This window comes from Podarcis cretensis (assembly GCF_951804945.1).
Source record: "Podarcis cretensis genome assembly, chromosome: 5".
NCBI classification, from domain to species: Eukaryota; Metazoa; Chordata; class Lepidosauria; order Squamata; family Lacertidae; genus Podarcis; species Podarcis cretensis.
This window is the reverse complement of record NC_137174.1, coordinates 17,237,701-17,253,163: the sequence shown is the minus strand read 5'-3', so window position 1 is coordinate 17,253,163 and position 15,463 is coordinate 17,237,701. Positions and strand designations below refer to the sequence as shown.

General features: G+C 39.9%; 1 protein-coding gene and 1 long non-coding RNA gene across 2 annotated transcripts in view; one reads left to right on the top strand and one right to left on the bottom strand.

Annotated features, from left to right (window-relative positions):
• Window positions 1–15,463, bottom strand: part of LRMDA (leucine rich melanocyte differentiation associated) — a 744,858-nt gene that overhangs the window by 393,629 nt on the left and 335,766 nt on the right.
• LOC307216617 overlaps window positions 381–15,463 on the top strand; it is a 24,566-nt gene continuing 9,483 nt past the window's right edge. The window contains exons 1-3 of the long non-coding RNA XR_013839223.1: window positions 381–638; window positions 1,032–1,095; window positions 3,732–3,855. This is a non-coding gene — a long non-coding RNA (uncharacterized lncRNA). The remainder of the gene's footprint in view (window positions 639–1,031; window positions 1,096–3,731; window positions 3,856–15,463) is intronic.

The following is a 15,463-nucleotide window of genomic DNA, read 5'->3' as shown; positions in this document are numbered from 1 at the left end:
AACCCGGTGATTGAGCTTACACTGTCAAAACCTAGCATGACCCTTTGCCTGTGCTCTAACTCTTTTGCGCCAAATATTGCTACAAGATTTGAAAGCTTGCCTTTAGAAATGGAACAAGACTGCCTACCCAAGAGGATGCTCCGTATTACATTCCATGTTTCAGTTTCACTGTTGTTAACGTGTGGACACTGAGTGGCACTGTAGCTGTTTGCTTGCATGAAGAGGCAATGTGAGTACAAAAGGGCTGTAGGGTGAGTGTTTAGCAAGGAGGTAAGGCTAAAGGTGCAGCCCTGCAGCTCCTTTGTTGGGTAACAGCTGAATGGAATTTGTGTCACTCAGAATTCTGAATTCTGCATCTACTAACCAAGGATGCCCAAGAGTCTATACCAATGGTAGGGAACCTCAGATCCAGAGGTCATATACAGACCTCCAGGTCTCTCCTGTCTGGCCCCTGGGGCTCTCCTCACATCACACACCCTCCCCAGTCCATGCCTCATTAAGTCAGAGGCACTAAACTTTCCAAAATGGTTCATCTCAAAAATGCATCTCAATTCCCTGCAACTTTTTCCATGCAGCTATGTCAAAAATGAGTTGTCAGCTCAACACTTGTCTGAAACTCCAACCTCATACATAAGCAGGTGTGTTTGGGTTTTGTTGTAAACTAAATATACTGTTATGTCTTTTAAGCTCTTGGGATTGTTCGTTTTGCCTCTAGACTGAACGTACTGGTAATCTGCAAATCACTTCATAAATAGCAGTTTCCCCAAACATTTCAAAACAAAACGTTTCCATTTTGCATTCTTAATTATAGCGAAAGCTTAATATTTAGAACCAAAGGACTCAGTTGCCAAGAAAGAGTTCTCTGTTTTCTTCCTTGGTATCTGTGGGAGGAGAAAGAAGCAGAACATTTTGGGGAAACGCTTGTTTGTACAGCACAAGATGTGGTGAAGGCCACTAGCTTAGATGACTCTAAAAATGGATTAGACAAACTTATGGAGGAAAAGCCTACTAATGCCTTCGTGTCATTTCAGGACCAGTAATGGAACAGTTAATGTTCCGCTCTGTAACTTGTCTGGTATGGTTTAGTATCACAAGGTGAGTGCTCTGGATTGTTCTTTTTTACTTGGCTTCTAGATAGCTGTGCTTTCCTAGTATAGTTGTCTATGTTTATGTGACTGTTCACCTGTGAGTAGGACCTATGGGGACATGGAAGCCTGACTACCCCACTGACTAGTCGATGGTTATATACTACCTTCATATTTAGATGGTATATGCTAGTGAAGGTCCGAGCTACTTCCTTCTTGCCCTGTAGGGTCAAAAATGCAGGAGAGGGGAGGAGCTTATCCTTCAAAAACATGAAGAAGGGGGGACAGGATGGGACAGAGAGTAACTTTTGTGGCATTAGTCTCTATTCATGTGTTGTTGTTGCTTTTCTTATAGGCTAAATGAGGAATGTCACACTAGAATGCTACAATAGAATGGTTTCAACAATCAATCTATTCTCCCAGGGAACTCTGGGAATTGTAGCTGTGAGGGGAATAGGGAATTTCCAAACCATTCTCAACACTTTTAACAAATGACAGATCCCAGGATTCATTGGCCTGATCCAGCAGGCTCTTCTTGGGTTTTTATGATAACCTAGTCACCAGTGTTTTGGCCGGGAATGGGAGCATAGTCCCTCAATTAAGCTTTTTGGGAAGGAGGGAGTCACTATAGTACCCAACTATAGGGAAGGGAGAGAATATGTTCCCCAAATTACAGTATTTGAGGACCAGCTGCATCTTCTTACTTCATTCATTTCAAGGCACCTTGATTTTTTCTTGTTCCCTCTATATCTTTTCCTCAACTTTTCTTGTCTCTACCTTCCTTCTTTCTCTGTTATTTCCCCTTCTCCTCTTCCTTCCTGTCCTGCCTGCCTCACTCTTTCAATTCTCATTTCCCCTTCCCTTTCTCCTGTTCTCATTCAGTTACAAAAAAGTTCAGAGAAGGGGCAGTCTGTTGGCTGCTTGTGTAGTATTGGGGAAGGGGGGAATCTTAAAATAAACCATGGCAGACTGTACATTCCTATAGCTTAGCAATTTACTGTTTGTCTACAAAATCCTACCAGCATTAGGCTGAAGGTTCATGTAAGCAGCACCCTTGTCATTTAGGTCCCTGGGACACGTACAAGATTTGTGCCAAATTTACCTCTCTGTAACAAGCAATGCTCATCATAAAAATGCAACAGCTGTTCCCCTAAGGAGACCTACTTTGACAGTGGGCACTGCTGCATGTCTTCACAATTCGATTGCTAGCTGGCCTTCTGGGTGGGATGAATGCCAAGTGGCAGCCTGTGGCCAACAGTGTACACACATTAGCAATTCATCTATAGCAAATTATCATTGAATTAGGATAAACAGTAAGCACCACAAAGGGATAAAATAGTACCTACTCTAGTTAGTCAGAGCTCCTCATCTCCCCCCATGCACATCCACGTCCTTCCTCCACATATAAGGCAAACCTCTCAAATGGAAGGGTGAGCTAACTCTTTTGGAGTAGCACATCAATTTCTGCCTGGGCAAAAAAATTAAAAATTATGCTGAAACGTTTCCCTTACACACAGCCTCCTATATTTCTTACTTAGACCTTCAAGGTATGCAACACAGAGCATTCTCACAAATGTAGGGCCTTGTGGAAGTGACAGTATGATGAAATGAACAGACGGAAACTGAGAGCAAGACTGGTTATGAAAAATCACTGGCTGGCCTACCATCTTCATTTTATTTAATTTCAGTGCTGGGCTAGTGCACATTTTAAAACATTAGGGGAAGCAGTAACCAAATACAAAAGGAAAACACAACCACACACTGCAGAAGTGGAGGTGCATGCCTAGGACTGGATAATGTATTGAACGAGGCAGGAAGAAGTAACACTCCTTGCTTTGTGGGCACGCTGCCTAGTTTAAACTGGTTAATAGGCCAGACTAAACACACAAGTACATACTTTGGCAGGCTCATACCCATCCTTTCTGCCTGCTCTTGTCACACTCAGGTACACAAGTCCACTTGTTTCAACGATGATGCCTTCTGATGTGTGGGGCAAACTCAAACATGAGCTTCATTTTTAGCAGCAGTGTTTAGTTTTTACTTAAAGCTTTTTACTACTAATAATTTTGTGCTTTCTCACTGTGTTTTGACATCAGTCTAAACCATAGTTTTAGTATATCGATTTTTAAAAGCATTGTAAAGAAATATCTAATACGACATGATCAAGACTAGGCGAGTCTTGGGCTTAATTTCAACTCCCCTCTCCTATGATGCAGACAAACTGTGGCTATTGACCACTATGGTTTCTTTGAAACTAGCCAGCTTGAAACCAACTCTCCTTTGAAGAAGGGTGGGATATGAATGTGTACAGTTAAGAAATTAAAAAATCAGCAAATAGCAATGTTGTGTAAGAGAACAGTATCAGTTGGAGGTGGTTTTACCTAAGTGAAAGCTAATCCCAAATGGTACGTTTTTGTTCAGTTCTTAATTTAATACAAAATAATCCTTCTCACAAAAAATCATCAGGTGAAAGCAGGCTAAAAATGTCAAATAAATAAATATCCACTATTAAGCCTATGTATACTCTGTGCCATAGCAGTTGAGTTCTGTGATTTGTATGATTCATGAATATTAAGCAATTTTGCATATAGCTTACTCCTTTTGCATGAGAATATACTCTGCTTCTTCCACCTACACACACAATAGTGCAGCATTGTGGAACAGGGCTGGCCCACCACCAAAGCAGTCCCTGGGCTGGGTCTTCCCATAACACACCTCTTCCTCCAGCTGGAAAGACTCAGAATGACCCTGCCTGCCAGACTGACCAAAGGTAGGTGGGCTGGTGGGTGGGCTCACTGGGGGGGGGGGGACTGACTGAGTCCCCAGGAGGACTTCATTCAGGTCTGCTCCCCAGGGATAAAAGTGGGTGTCCTATGGACAGGGAACCACAGATCTATTTTGGATCTCCCACCCCACGCCCTATTGCTGGTTTTTTATCACCCACTTCAGTAGGTAGGTTGGATCTGACCTTGCTATGGACAGTTGCCATATTCGGTGCCATGGAGGAAGTTTACTGGCAGGTCTATAGGCAGACCTGGGGGATTTCACCTACCTTGTAGTAATTGTCACAACTTTGTTGAAGAAGGCATTGGGTAAAACCTAGTCATGTTCAGAGCGGAGGTTGTAAGCCTCTGCCTGCTCCAGGGATTGGTATATCCTGTTAAAGGGATCCAGGAAGAGGTGTTTCTGTCTGAACGCGCAGGTGGAGCTAGAGCCATAGTGCTCCTCCGCACTCCTCGAGAGGTGGCTTCTATTTGATGTATGTCATACTGGTCCTTGACACTGGTTCAACCCCTTGATTGATCATCCAGCAAATGGGTTGGTTGATATTGGTTGACCCAATGCCTATGCCAAGCCCCTTACATCTGTAGTCAATAAAGCTGTGGCCTAATTCAAACCATATAATGTTGTCATGAGTGGTCTTTTGGACGGCGGTGCCCTGCAGGGCAGTGGTCTCACGACATCTGGGCACGCAACTGCTATTCTGGGGGAACAGCAAAGAGCCATTCTGCCCCTGTCCACAGGAAATTTTATTTAGTTGCTCTTGACCATGGCTTCTATGATTCCACCAGACATTTCCTACATATTTTGTAACTATAATGCTATTCCCAGTACCAAATCCTGTGCTTGCAAGGAATAACAAGCTGCATAGACGGACCATTATATTTTAATGTTTGGTTTCAATTAAATATAAAATGAAGTGGTGTAAAAAAAAAAATTCTGGAAGAGTTTTCATCAGAAAAGTTTTTCTATTGTGCTCTTTTGGGCCTCGTGTTTCCTGTTCATTCTTCCTATTATTTTGGATGATGCAAGTAAAGTGTCAAACTCTGGGCACCAAAGAGTTAACTAATTTTCCATGAGTTGGCAAATGTTCAGTCAAAACCTGGCCAACTGCCTGTTGTTTACTGAAGCTAAGGAAGAAGCATCTGCAACATTACCAAAAGCATATTGTAAAAGGCAACACATGCAAATTAAACCTCTTGAGCTATGAGTAAATTGCTGGGAAAATTTATAACTCATTTAATAAAACCTGAAGTAAATACATTGCCTTGGCTCCCAGGGAGAACAAAATATTTCCCATGATTCTCTTTTCTCCCCACCACTGGAAAAAAAAAATCCTGCAGCCAGACTGCTACAGTATTGAATTTATTATTAAACTAGTTTCATTGAAAGGAATTGTTCCTGCAATTGCATATTATTACAGAATATATACTTGAACTAGATTTAACTTGTGTGTGTGTGTGTTTGTGTGTGTGTGTGTGTGTGTGTAAAGTAAGATATGTTAGAATAATTCTTATGTGGTCCTGGGCAGACTTAATGCTTATCTGTGATCTTTTTTTTCTTTTCTTTTTTAACCATGGCTAAATGTTATACCTTAAAGCCTAAAGCATGATTCAGGATTGGCTATAAACTAGGATGTGAACCTAGGTAATTGTACAGCATAATTTTCATTAACTATGCTCAGTGTCATGAACAAACCCAAGGTTACCAAACCATATTTCATATGCCTCTCCAATCTCTCTTCTTGCTATGTGACAAGGTGGTGCAGCTTAAACACAACTTTTGAGGCCAGGGTTTATCTCAGCAAACTAAACCATGGCTTCACAGTTACATCTGGGTTTGTAGCCAGATTTAAGGCAGCGAAACATGGCTGGCTTCAGGGCCACCACCAAGTTTGGCAGGCCTTCAGTTCTCCACTCAGGTGGGTCACCCTACCCTAGGTTGATGGGTGGTAGTGGCAAGGACAGAGAGGGCTGTTATAGTGAAAGCAGCAAGTAGGTGCTGCAATTAGAAAAAAACTGATATACTCGGCAAATACGGTGTGTGACACCTGGCATTTTAATTCCCTCATGATGCCTGGTAAGCTGCAACATAACGTTGTTCTTGAGGTGCAATACATTAAAGACCTGAGATACTGTGAAGAAATAAAAATGGTGGGTGCGAGCCACATCCACCTAGTCTCCAGAGCTGGATAAAGGGAAAACCAGTGGCCACATAAGAAGAGAGCCAGGCTTGGGCAAAAACTGTGTGGGTTTGCTTTGCTTTTGCTTTTGCTTAGGCCCATAGTGTGAAATAGAAAATAGTAGCCCAAACACAAGTTTGTGGGGAATGTATTATTTTTTAATAGGAATTTAACTTAATAAAAGCAAATTATATCTATGAAAAAAGGATTTTTGGTTTGGTTTGGTTTGGGGGTTTTGGTCACACACGGCTATTGTTGCCAATATGGAAATTTCTGGAAGCCAGATATAAGTATTTATTATAGTTTCATGCTTAGTGTGTACAGAATGCTGAATGTTGTTGGAGCAGATCATAGTGGGAGTGAAATGGGGGGTTTGGAAACCTGAATAGGAGTACTTTACAACATTTTGTTGTCAGCTCCACTCGCTCATTTTAGATATCTGTAACAGGTAGATATTTAAAAGAATATTTAAAAACTTCCTTCATGAAAACATTAACTCAAATTTCTACGTTAAAATTGTCTTTTATCTCCCTCTGTAACTTAAAATCTACTGGAGGAGAGGGAGAGAGGTTATCGCCCAGATGCAAAGGAAGAGGTAGGATGCCTATAACCCATAAAACATTTTGACTTCCTTAGTAGCAAATTATAATCTCTGAATTCCGATTCACTGAATCCTACATATACAAGTAAGGCAGAACATGATTCAGTCAAAGGTAAGTCTTAATAGTTATCAATTATTTCAATGGGAGCCTAAGAGCTGCTGCACACATCACATTTTTAAGTGTACATATAACTATATAATGCAAAAAGCTCTTTGAGATCTACTCAGAGAGACAGAAGCGTCTATAGCTCCTTGTTGAATTCACACTCAGTGGCAAGCATTAGTCTGCTGCCATCATCTGCGTTATAGCCAACAGGTGTATGCTTAAAAATTTCTCCACTCAATGGGTCTTAAAAGTGCTTCTGTAATGGGATTGTGCCATGTTTTTCAAATGTCGCGTGTCAATAAGCACATAAGAGGCCTCTTATCTGTAGCACTGTTTTTCTTTAATCAATATAGTACTGCACATAACATGTCTGAGATGCAACCCAAGCCATTTTCCAACAAAAGTTTGCACGTAATAGTAAAAATAGAAAATTATTATTTTAGACACAACGTTCAGACCCTTTTCCTATTTCTCTTTTTTTGCCATCAATCACAACCATCAGAGTTCTGTGACTGATGTGTGCTGACTGACAACAGAAAGAAAAATTTTGAGGCGTTAGTGAAATGACAGAGCTGTCATGGCTGCCTCAAAAATGAGAAAGAATAGATAACACTTTAGAAGGGCGGGAGCGGGAAGTCAAAGACAGACAGCACTGAAGTCCTGTTAGCAGAAGTGTTCAAAGTACCATCTGCCCTATTCTGAGTGGTTTGGCCTATCTGGCTGACATGGTTAAAGGAAACCAGATTTTAAAACCTGAAATACATGAATAAACAATGCAAGTCAAACTCTTTTGAACTCTTCTAAATGTGAGATTTTGTGACTTACAACTCACAGATTATTAGTGATGTTATTACTATTGTCTTTACTACTACTACTACTACAGTTTTACAGTGGTACCTCTGGATGCGAACGGGATCCGTTCCAGAGCCCCGTTCACATACTGAGTAGAACGTAACATGCGACTGTGCACCTGCGGGTCGCGTTTCACCGTTTCCGCGCATGCGCATGACATCATTTTGAGCATCTGCGCATGCACGAGCAGCGAAACCCAGAAGTGTTTAACCTGAAGCTACTTCAACCCGAGGTATTGTTACTATAAAGAAGCAATGCGGCAGCAAGAAGCAGCCAAGTCAGCTGCTTGTGGCTGCAAAGCCAGACAGGATGTTTGTGACTGTTGCCATGGAAACAAAGGGGCAGTCCATTCTCCTTATTGAGCACAGGATGTGAGCTCAGTGTGTGTCATATGACCTGTACAGGATGTACATGGGTGGAGTTTGATAGTTTCTCTCTGTTGTTCAAAGAGAGCAGACATCTTTAACTGTATGGCTGCTAAAGACAGGAATAAAAGCATGTAGATACATTTCTGTCTGAGTCTGATTCCCCTCCCTGGGAATATGCAGGGAGGAGGAGAAGCAGTGGTGTGTTTTTCTCACAGCCTGGGAAAAATCGCTGATACGGACCTCATCTGTTTTTCCTGCCGGGAGTCACGGGAGGGAGGTCAAAGGAATTCAGCCGGTGCCTGGAGACTGGCACATCCCTCTGACCGGGGCAGAATTCCAACAGGTATGACTATACTACTGTAGGGCTATATAAGTACAAGTAGGTGGGTTTGGCGGCAACATGGAGTGAGTCAGGAAGAAAGGCTGAGGATCCTGGACAGAGCCAGCAGTTTTACATAACCAGATGGGAAATTAGTGTCCAGTTGTTCAGTCACTTGGCCTCTGCTGAGCTGGGGGCTGTAATATGACCCTATTGCCCTCTGTAGTAAGGGTGCTGAAGTGCAAAATGGAATGAGTGGGCCACTCTGTTTCTGGTCACAATGGAGTACATAGGATAGCATCTGCAAAGCTTGGCTGGAAACTATTCAGAGATTGCTGGTCCTTTATACTCTACTGCCTATTCCTAGCTTCTGTTCTTTAATGCTTCAAAACTCTGCAAAATGCATTTGACCAACAACGGCGGGACGTAGAAAATGTGTGCACAGGCCCCAGGCCATAATGCCCCTGTGATTCCAGCTTTAAAATATGTGTTTCCATCCAGTCGGAAGTGATGGTAAACCCTACGCTACTTTCCATAGCGTAGGTCTCTCCCTCAACATTGCAAGAAGCAACAAAACAAACCAGAATTGTCAATATTGGTTTAATAATTTCTCCCTTTAAAAAAAAACAACAACATGCAGATGCTCTCTGTTAGGGATGAATTTTCTTTCATCTCCCAAGACAGCATAAAAGAAGCAGTCTTTTGGCTTCGCCCATAGGGCAAAGCATCTCCCCCAGTGGAACCCTGTTAGTAAAAATAAAGCAACTGAAACCCAGTCATAGAAATCAAATGGGAATGTTAAGCATAACAAATTACAGTTTAAGTCCCAGCTCAAGTATTTTCCATAGAAACCTATGATAGATGCGTTTGCCAGACCAGGAAACCCCATCACAGCATGCAAAAATTCTCCTTTTTTGTTACAACCCACAAATTTCTACAGGATTGCTGATTGATGTAACCCTTGGATTAGAAATACACAACATGAAATAAAGTTCCCAGAGTGGAAAAAAGGAACTCCTTGATGAGACTGTTGAAAGAGCGATAAAAGCTTCACTCAAGGACTCCACTTTAGTATCAGATTGTGGGAAACTTTCATTTAAACAGCCCAATGGAGTCCATTAGCCATCAATCTGCAGGCACTAAATAAACCCTTAACACCTCTTCTTAGAAACTGCAACATAATCATCCCGCCATCCTGCTGGAGTTACTGACAAAAAGAGCTGTTGAAGATTGGAGAAAGTTTATGGGGAGGGGGGAATTTCCCTCCCAAAACAACTGCCCACAATAAAACCATGCAATTTTATTTCTTCAACAGCCAGTTTAGTAGGCACAAAACAAAGATACCGTCACTTCAAACAAACAAGACAATAAAGAGAGAGAGGATTGTTTCGGGGGGGGGGGGTTCTGTCATTTCACAAGATTATGGACCTGATATTCAACCGGATAGGCCCTAGTACAACTTTGACTTGAAAACTGGAATTTGTTTTTAAACGTAGAGCTTGTCTACAAAGTGGCCTGATGAATGTACAGTGGTACCTCTGGTTATGTACTTAATTCGTTCCGGAGGTCCGTTCTTAACCCGAAACTGTTCTTAACCTGAAGCACCACTTTAGCTAATGGGGCCTCCCGCTGCTGCCATGCCGCCACCGCGCAATTCCTGTTCTCATCCTGAAGAAAAGTTCTTAACCCAAGGTACTATTTCTGGGTTAGCGGAGTCTGTAACCTGAAGCGTCTGTAAGCAGAAGCGTATGTAACCCGAGGTACCACTGTAATGCTAAAGTATGGCTAACGTTATGTGCACAAGCCTTGTGGTTTGTGCATTCCCCTTTCGCTTTCTTCCTCCAGCATGGACACGGGGACACACACACACACACACACACACACACACAGAGTTTTTGTTTCCATTTTCAGTTAACTGAAGTTGTTATATCCAAATTTAGACAAACTGTGGTTAGTGTTAACTATGATGAGGGAAACTACTTCAACCTGTGATTTACAATATTGGCTCGTATCCCTAAACCATAACAGAATGTTAACGTTAACCAGTTCTTGGTTTGGATAAAACAACTAAGTATGGTTAGTTGAAAACATAAGGGAAAGCTTTAAACCCCTCTCTTGTAGCTGTGCCATAGGAGGAGTGTGTGAGCATGCCTGAGGATTTCCCAGCCTCACACACGTAGCACTAAACTGTTACATCCAAACAGAGGGCTGCATTCAACCAATCCAGAGCACTAAAAGAAACCAGCACAACGACTCCTGCTGGCACAATGGGGCTTCCACCCCTTTTACCCTTGTCTTCCAATTTCAAATATTCTATTATTAAATGCACAATATGAAAGTGTACACCTAAAAATGTAAAGCACGTTCTTGCAGATAGGTTTACAAACTATGGGATTATGTAGGTATTAAGTGCCACTGAAACTCAGAACTTGGTGACAATAGTTTTATATTTTATTCCAACTGCCACAGTTTTTTATCTTGTAAAAAAACCTACTCATTACCTTCCCATGAGTTTGGGCATTTGTTCAATAATCCAGAATTAGACAAAGAAAAAGTACTTATTACTAATTAATATGGAGTGGTTTAGAAGAGGTAACAGTGGAACAACTAAGCATTGGGAATTGAATAATATACTCCTTCGCAACATATTTATGGTGGAAGCCATTAATGTCAGGAATATTTCACTCTCATTTATACACTTGTAATTTAGTTTTAATATGGGAGGCTATATTTTAATATGGAAGGCCCAAAAGCAGCCATTTGGGTTTCGAAAGAGTTATTAGATTAATAGAAAAGCAACTACAAGTGAAACTTAGAAGCCTGACGTAAAAAGGGTAATGAGAATAAATAGGTATTACTAAGAGCAAGAAAGAAAATGAAGCTGAAAGATTCCTATAAGCAGGAAAATCTCTGACCACTTTGAAACAAAAATATTTTGAGGAAGGTGAAAAAACATAACAAGAAATGTGAGCACAACTAGTTAAGTGACAAAAGAAGATGATATTTATAAGAGTTATAAAAGAGATAAACAGCTGAGGTGTGGAGGGCTGGCCAAGATACCAGAAGCCACAGAAGTTGCCTTCTAGAAGTATATAATGAATTGTATCAGACAAAGAATCTGAATATCACATTTTCTTCTTCTTTAAGAGTGGCTCAGCAGGATAAAGCTACATCACATGCTCATTAATGTTCAGAAAGCACTGGATCTAACACAAATCTTCAACAAAAACCAACACATACGTTTTTGCCAAGATGGCTCCATAGCTAAGTATAATAATACTAATAATAATAAACATTTATATTTTAGTTCCATTATAGCTAAGATAGTTCGGCAGAATCTATGCCAAAAAGTATTTCCTCAGTCATGGGAAGAGGCCAAGAAAATGGCAATATACAATGAAGGAAAAAATCTCCCAAACCCAATTCATAAAGACTCTCTGCTAAATAGAACGGTTGAGGTGAAAGTGCATTGCCCCCTGAAAAAATTATCCTCACTCTGGCAATTAATTTGTGACTCCTTGTGAAACGAAGTGACAATGTTTACCCACTCAGAATATAGGCAGGAAGCATTGTCTTCAATTTGATTTGGTTACATTATCACACAGCCAAATCCGATTAATTATTTGGTTCTATTTGGTGATATGATATAATGGTAGCTATATGATTCCTGGCAGGATTGTGTGGTCAGCAAGCGGAATCTTCTTTTAAAATAAATGGCACCAAAGCTGATACCAGGAGACGGAATGAAGTGTTGCAAAAATGTCTGATTGGAACTCTTTTGGAAGAAAACTTCTATGCTCAGAAGAGAAAATGTTTTCTTTTGTGTGCTTAGAAGTTTCCTTCCTTGGAAGACACAAGATTTACCGACTCTGGAAGAATGGCAGATGAAGGTGATAGACTATATGGGACTAGCAGAAATGACTAGCAGAATCCGAGACCAGGGAAAAGAGTCGGCGGAAGAAGACTGGAAGAAATTTAAAGACTATCTGCGGAAATACTACAAAATTAATGAATGTTAGAATGATGTTGGACAGAAATTAAGTGGTTACCAGCTGTAATGTAAAGGTTGAGCAATAAGTTATAATAAGTTATAAATAAGTTACAATAAGGATTTGTTGAATTAAGAATTTGAATTTGAATACAAAAGGGGGAGGTGAGAGGAGGTCTGGGAAACAAGTTAATGGAAATAAGTAATGGAAATGATATTTGTTTTAACTGTTTTTTAATTTTGTATTTTTGTATTTTTGTTACTTTTTGTTACTTTTTGTTTTTTTGTTTTTTTGTATTAATTTGGAAACTCTAATAAATATCTATAAAAAAAATAGAAGTTTCCTTCCTTTTTCTTGCAAAGGAATATTTTCTCTAGTGCATTCAGTAGCTTCCTTTCCCCTGCAATTGGTGCCTTCCTGCTTTTTTCTGTTTTTGGAGTTCTTCTCAGTGGCTGCTCCCAGACTTTGGCACTTCCTCCTAGAGAAGCTAGACTGGCTCCTTCCTTCTTGTCCTTTCGCTGGCAGGTGAAGACTTTCTTGTTTCAACAGGTTTTTCCAACAGGTCTACTTTTAATGAAAGGGCTGGTGTTGTGCTGTTTTTATTGTAATTATTGGTATGTATATGATATGATGTGATATGATAGCTTTAATGCTATCAATATTTAATTCTTTTTAATTATTATTTTCTATGTTTTTAATTTTTCTTATTTTTATCTGTAAGCTGCCTTGAGTCTCATCAAGAAAAATGTGTGTGTGTATGTATGTATGTATGAATAAATAAATAAATAAAAACATCAGCAACAATAATTATATTTCAGGCTCATCAAAACTCTTTTATGTGCCAAACATGTACACTCAGGAAAATGCAAATCAAACTCTACTTTTGGTTCACTTTAAATTTGCTAAGGCCTTTGATTGTGTAGGATGGCTATAGTTATTTAAATGATAAACAGTTCTTTAGGAATGGGCTTTTAAAATTGAACTAAACTGATTTTTGCTAACACAAAAGCCAGTCTAGCAACTTATTTCCCCCATATGGAACGATTTAGACCTACAAGGTGTGCAAGGCACAGGAATCCTTTATTTCAACTACGGCTCATTTTGGATATCATGCCAAACTATTCATGATTTGGATACCATGCCATTAGGGCATGGCAATTAGAAAAAAACACCTACAACAGGGATTCAATATGCTGATGACATAAAGTTATAATTACAAGACCAATCAATCCAGTTGCACAAATTCTGCAAATGATAGGCTAGTTCAGTCAATTTCTAGCTGAATGACAAGTTAGTATCATAGTAATCCAGGCATAGGCAAACTCGCTTCTCCAGATGTTTTGGGACTACAACTCCCATCATCCCTGACCACTGGTCCTGTTAGCTAGGGATGATGGGAGTTGTAGTTCCAAAACATCTGGAGGGCCAAGTTTGCCTATGCCTGTAGTAATCAATACCTCAAAAAGCAAAGTAACAGCCCAATATGGATTAAAATGGACAACTAAACCCATACAATTATTGGGAATAAACTCAGTTGTTAAAATTCAGGTATTCAAAATATAGTTATGAGTCTTTGGTAGAAGGAATTAAGAATTAAGTTTTTTCCATTTCTTAATGATTATTTTAAAAATGTAACTAATATAAGCTTTATTGTTTTGCATTCCTTGCCATTCGAGCTTCCTTCTTTCACTTACCACTTAATTACTCTAATATTAGTCCTGTGGGGAAACATTAAAATTTTAACAAAAACTAATCACCAATGTTAATTTGCACAAAAGAAAGGCCAAAGTTAGTTTTGGCACACCTAAATAAATAGCAAAGTACAAATATGTTCAAAATTTGAAAATGCCAAGCTCCAAGAGCATATTATTTCTTTTAGGAACAGATGAAAGCAAAACTTATTTGGAAGCCAGATACACACAGTCTCATGCCTCGTTCTCACTGATGTGCAAACATGTGAGAGGGCTATTGCTACCTCAGACTGCAGGTCAGGGCCAGCGTGAATTAATGTTCCTCCACACATTCCCATCTCCAGAAAAAAGCCACCACAAAGAAAACTATGGTGACAAGGAGTTAGCTAGCTATGACCCTGACATACTATTTTGCTGTTTTCATTTTGATAGCTTTCTAGAACTACTAAATAAAACTGATTGACAGAATGCTCAATCAAGATAGACAAGAGGGGTTGCTTCTCTATGCCATGTGTGATTAACTTGTGGAAATCACTGCCACATGAGAAGATGATGGCTGTTAGCTTAATTTTTTTAAGGATTAGATAAATAGGTCTACCAAGAGCTATTAAGCATCTTAGTTAAATGGATCCTCCATATTCAGAAGCAGCAGGACTAGAAAAATATTGGTCTGATCCAGCAAGTCAATTCTTATGATAATCACTCATAATCATTCTTTTGAATGTCTAGTATGATTTAAACAAAACAAACAAAACCCAAGTAGCTCATAAACAAAAACAAAAAACACACATACACATAATATTACACATTCTTTACTCATCTATAGTCCTAGCTCCTCAGGAAACAACCCATGCCAGATTCACCTTCTTTTTGCCGGATAAAACAGAATTATGAGGAACAGGTCTTTACTACAGCTAATTGCAAAAGTATCTTCTTGTCTGACACTAAGGAAAGTTTCTAGAGTACAGTGGTACCTCGGTTTATGAACTTAATCCGTTCCAGAAGTCCATTCTTAAACCAAAACTGTTCTTAAACTGAGGAGTGTTTTCCCTAATGAGGCCTCCTGCCGCTGGTGCCCTTCCACCATTCAGATTCTGTTCTTAGACGGAGGTAAAGTTCTCAAACCAAGACACTATTTTCCGGTTTTGTGGAGTTTGTAAATCAAATCGGTCTTAAACTGGACTGTTCTTAAACCGAGGTACCACTGTACTTTGTTAGCCTATTAATACAGCACTTCAATCAATCAAGTCAGATTCCAGAATAACTGCTTCTTCCTTTGCTTCAGGACAACAGCTTTGGACACCTTAATTACCCAAACCAAAACACTTCCTTGGCCAGATTCAACTCATCCAGGCTTGGGTATCTGGAAATCCAGACCAGAAAGTGGCAAACATGGGGCTTGTCTACAGTGTGAAATGGATTTGGATTAGGGCTGGAGGCAGGCAAGCGAATAATGTTTGTGGGTTATAAATAACTAAATAGTAGTACT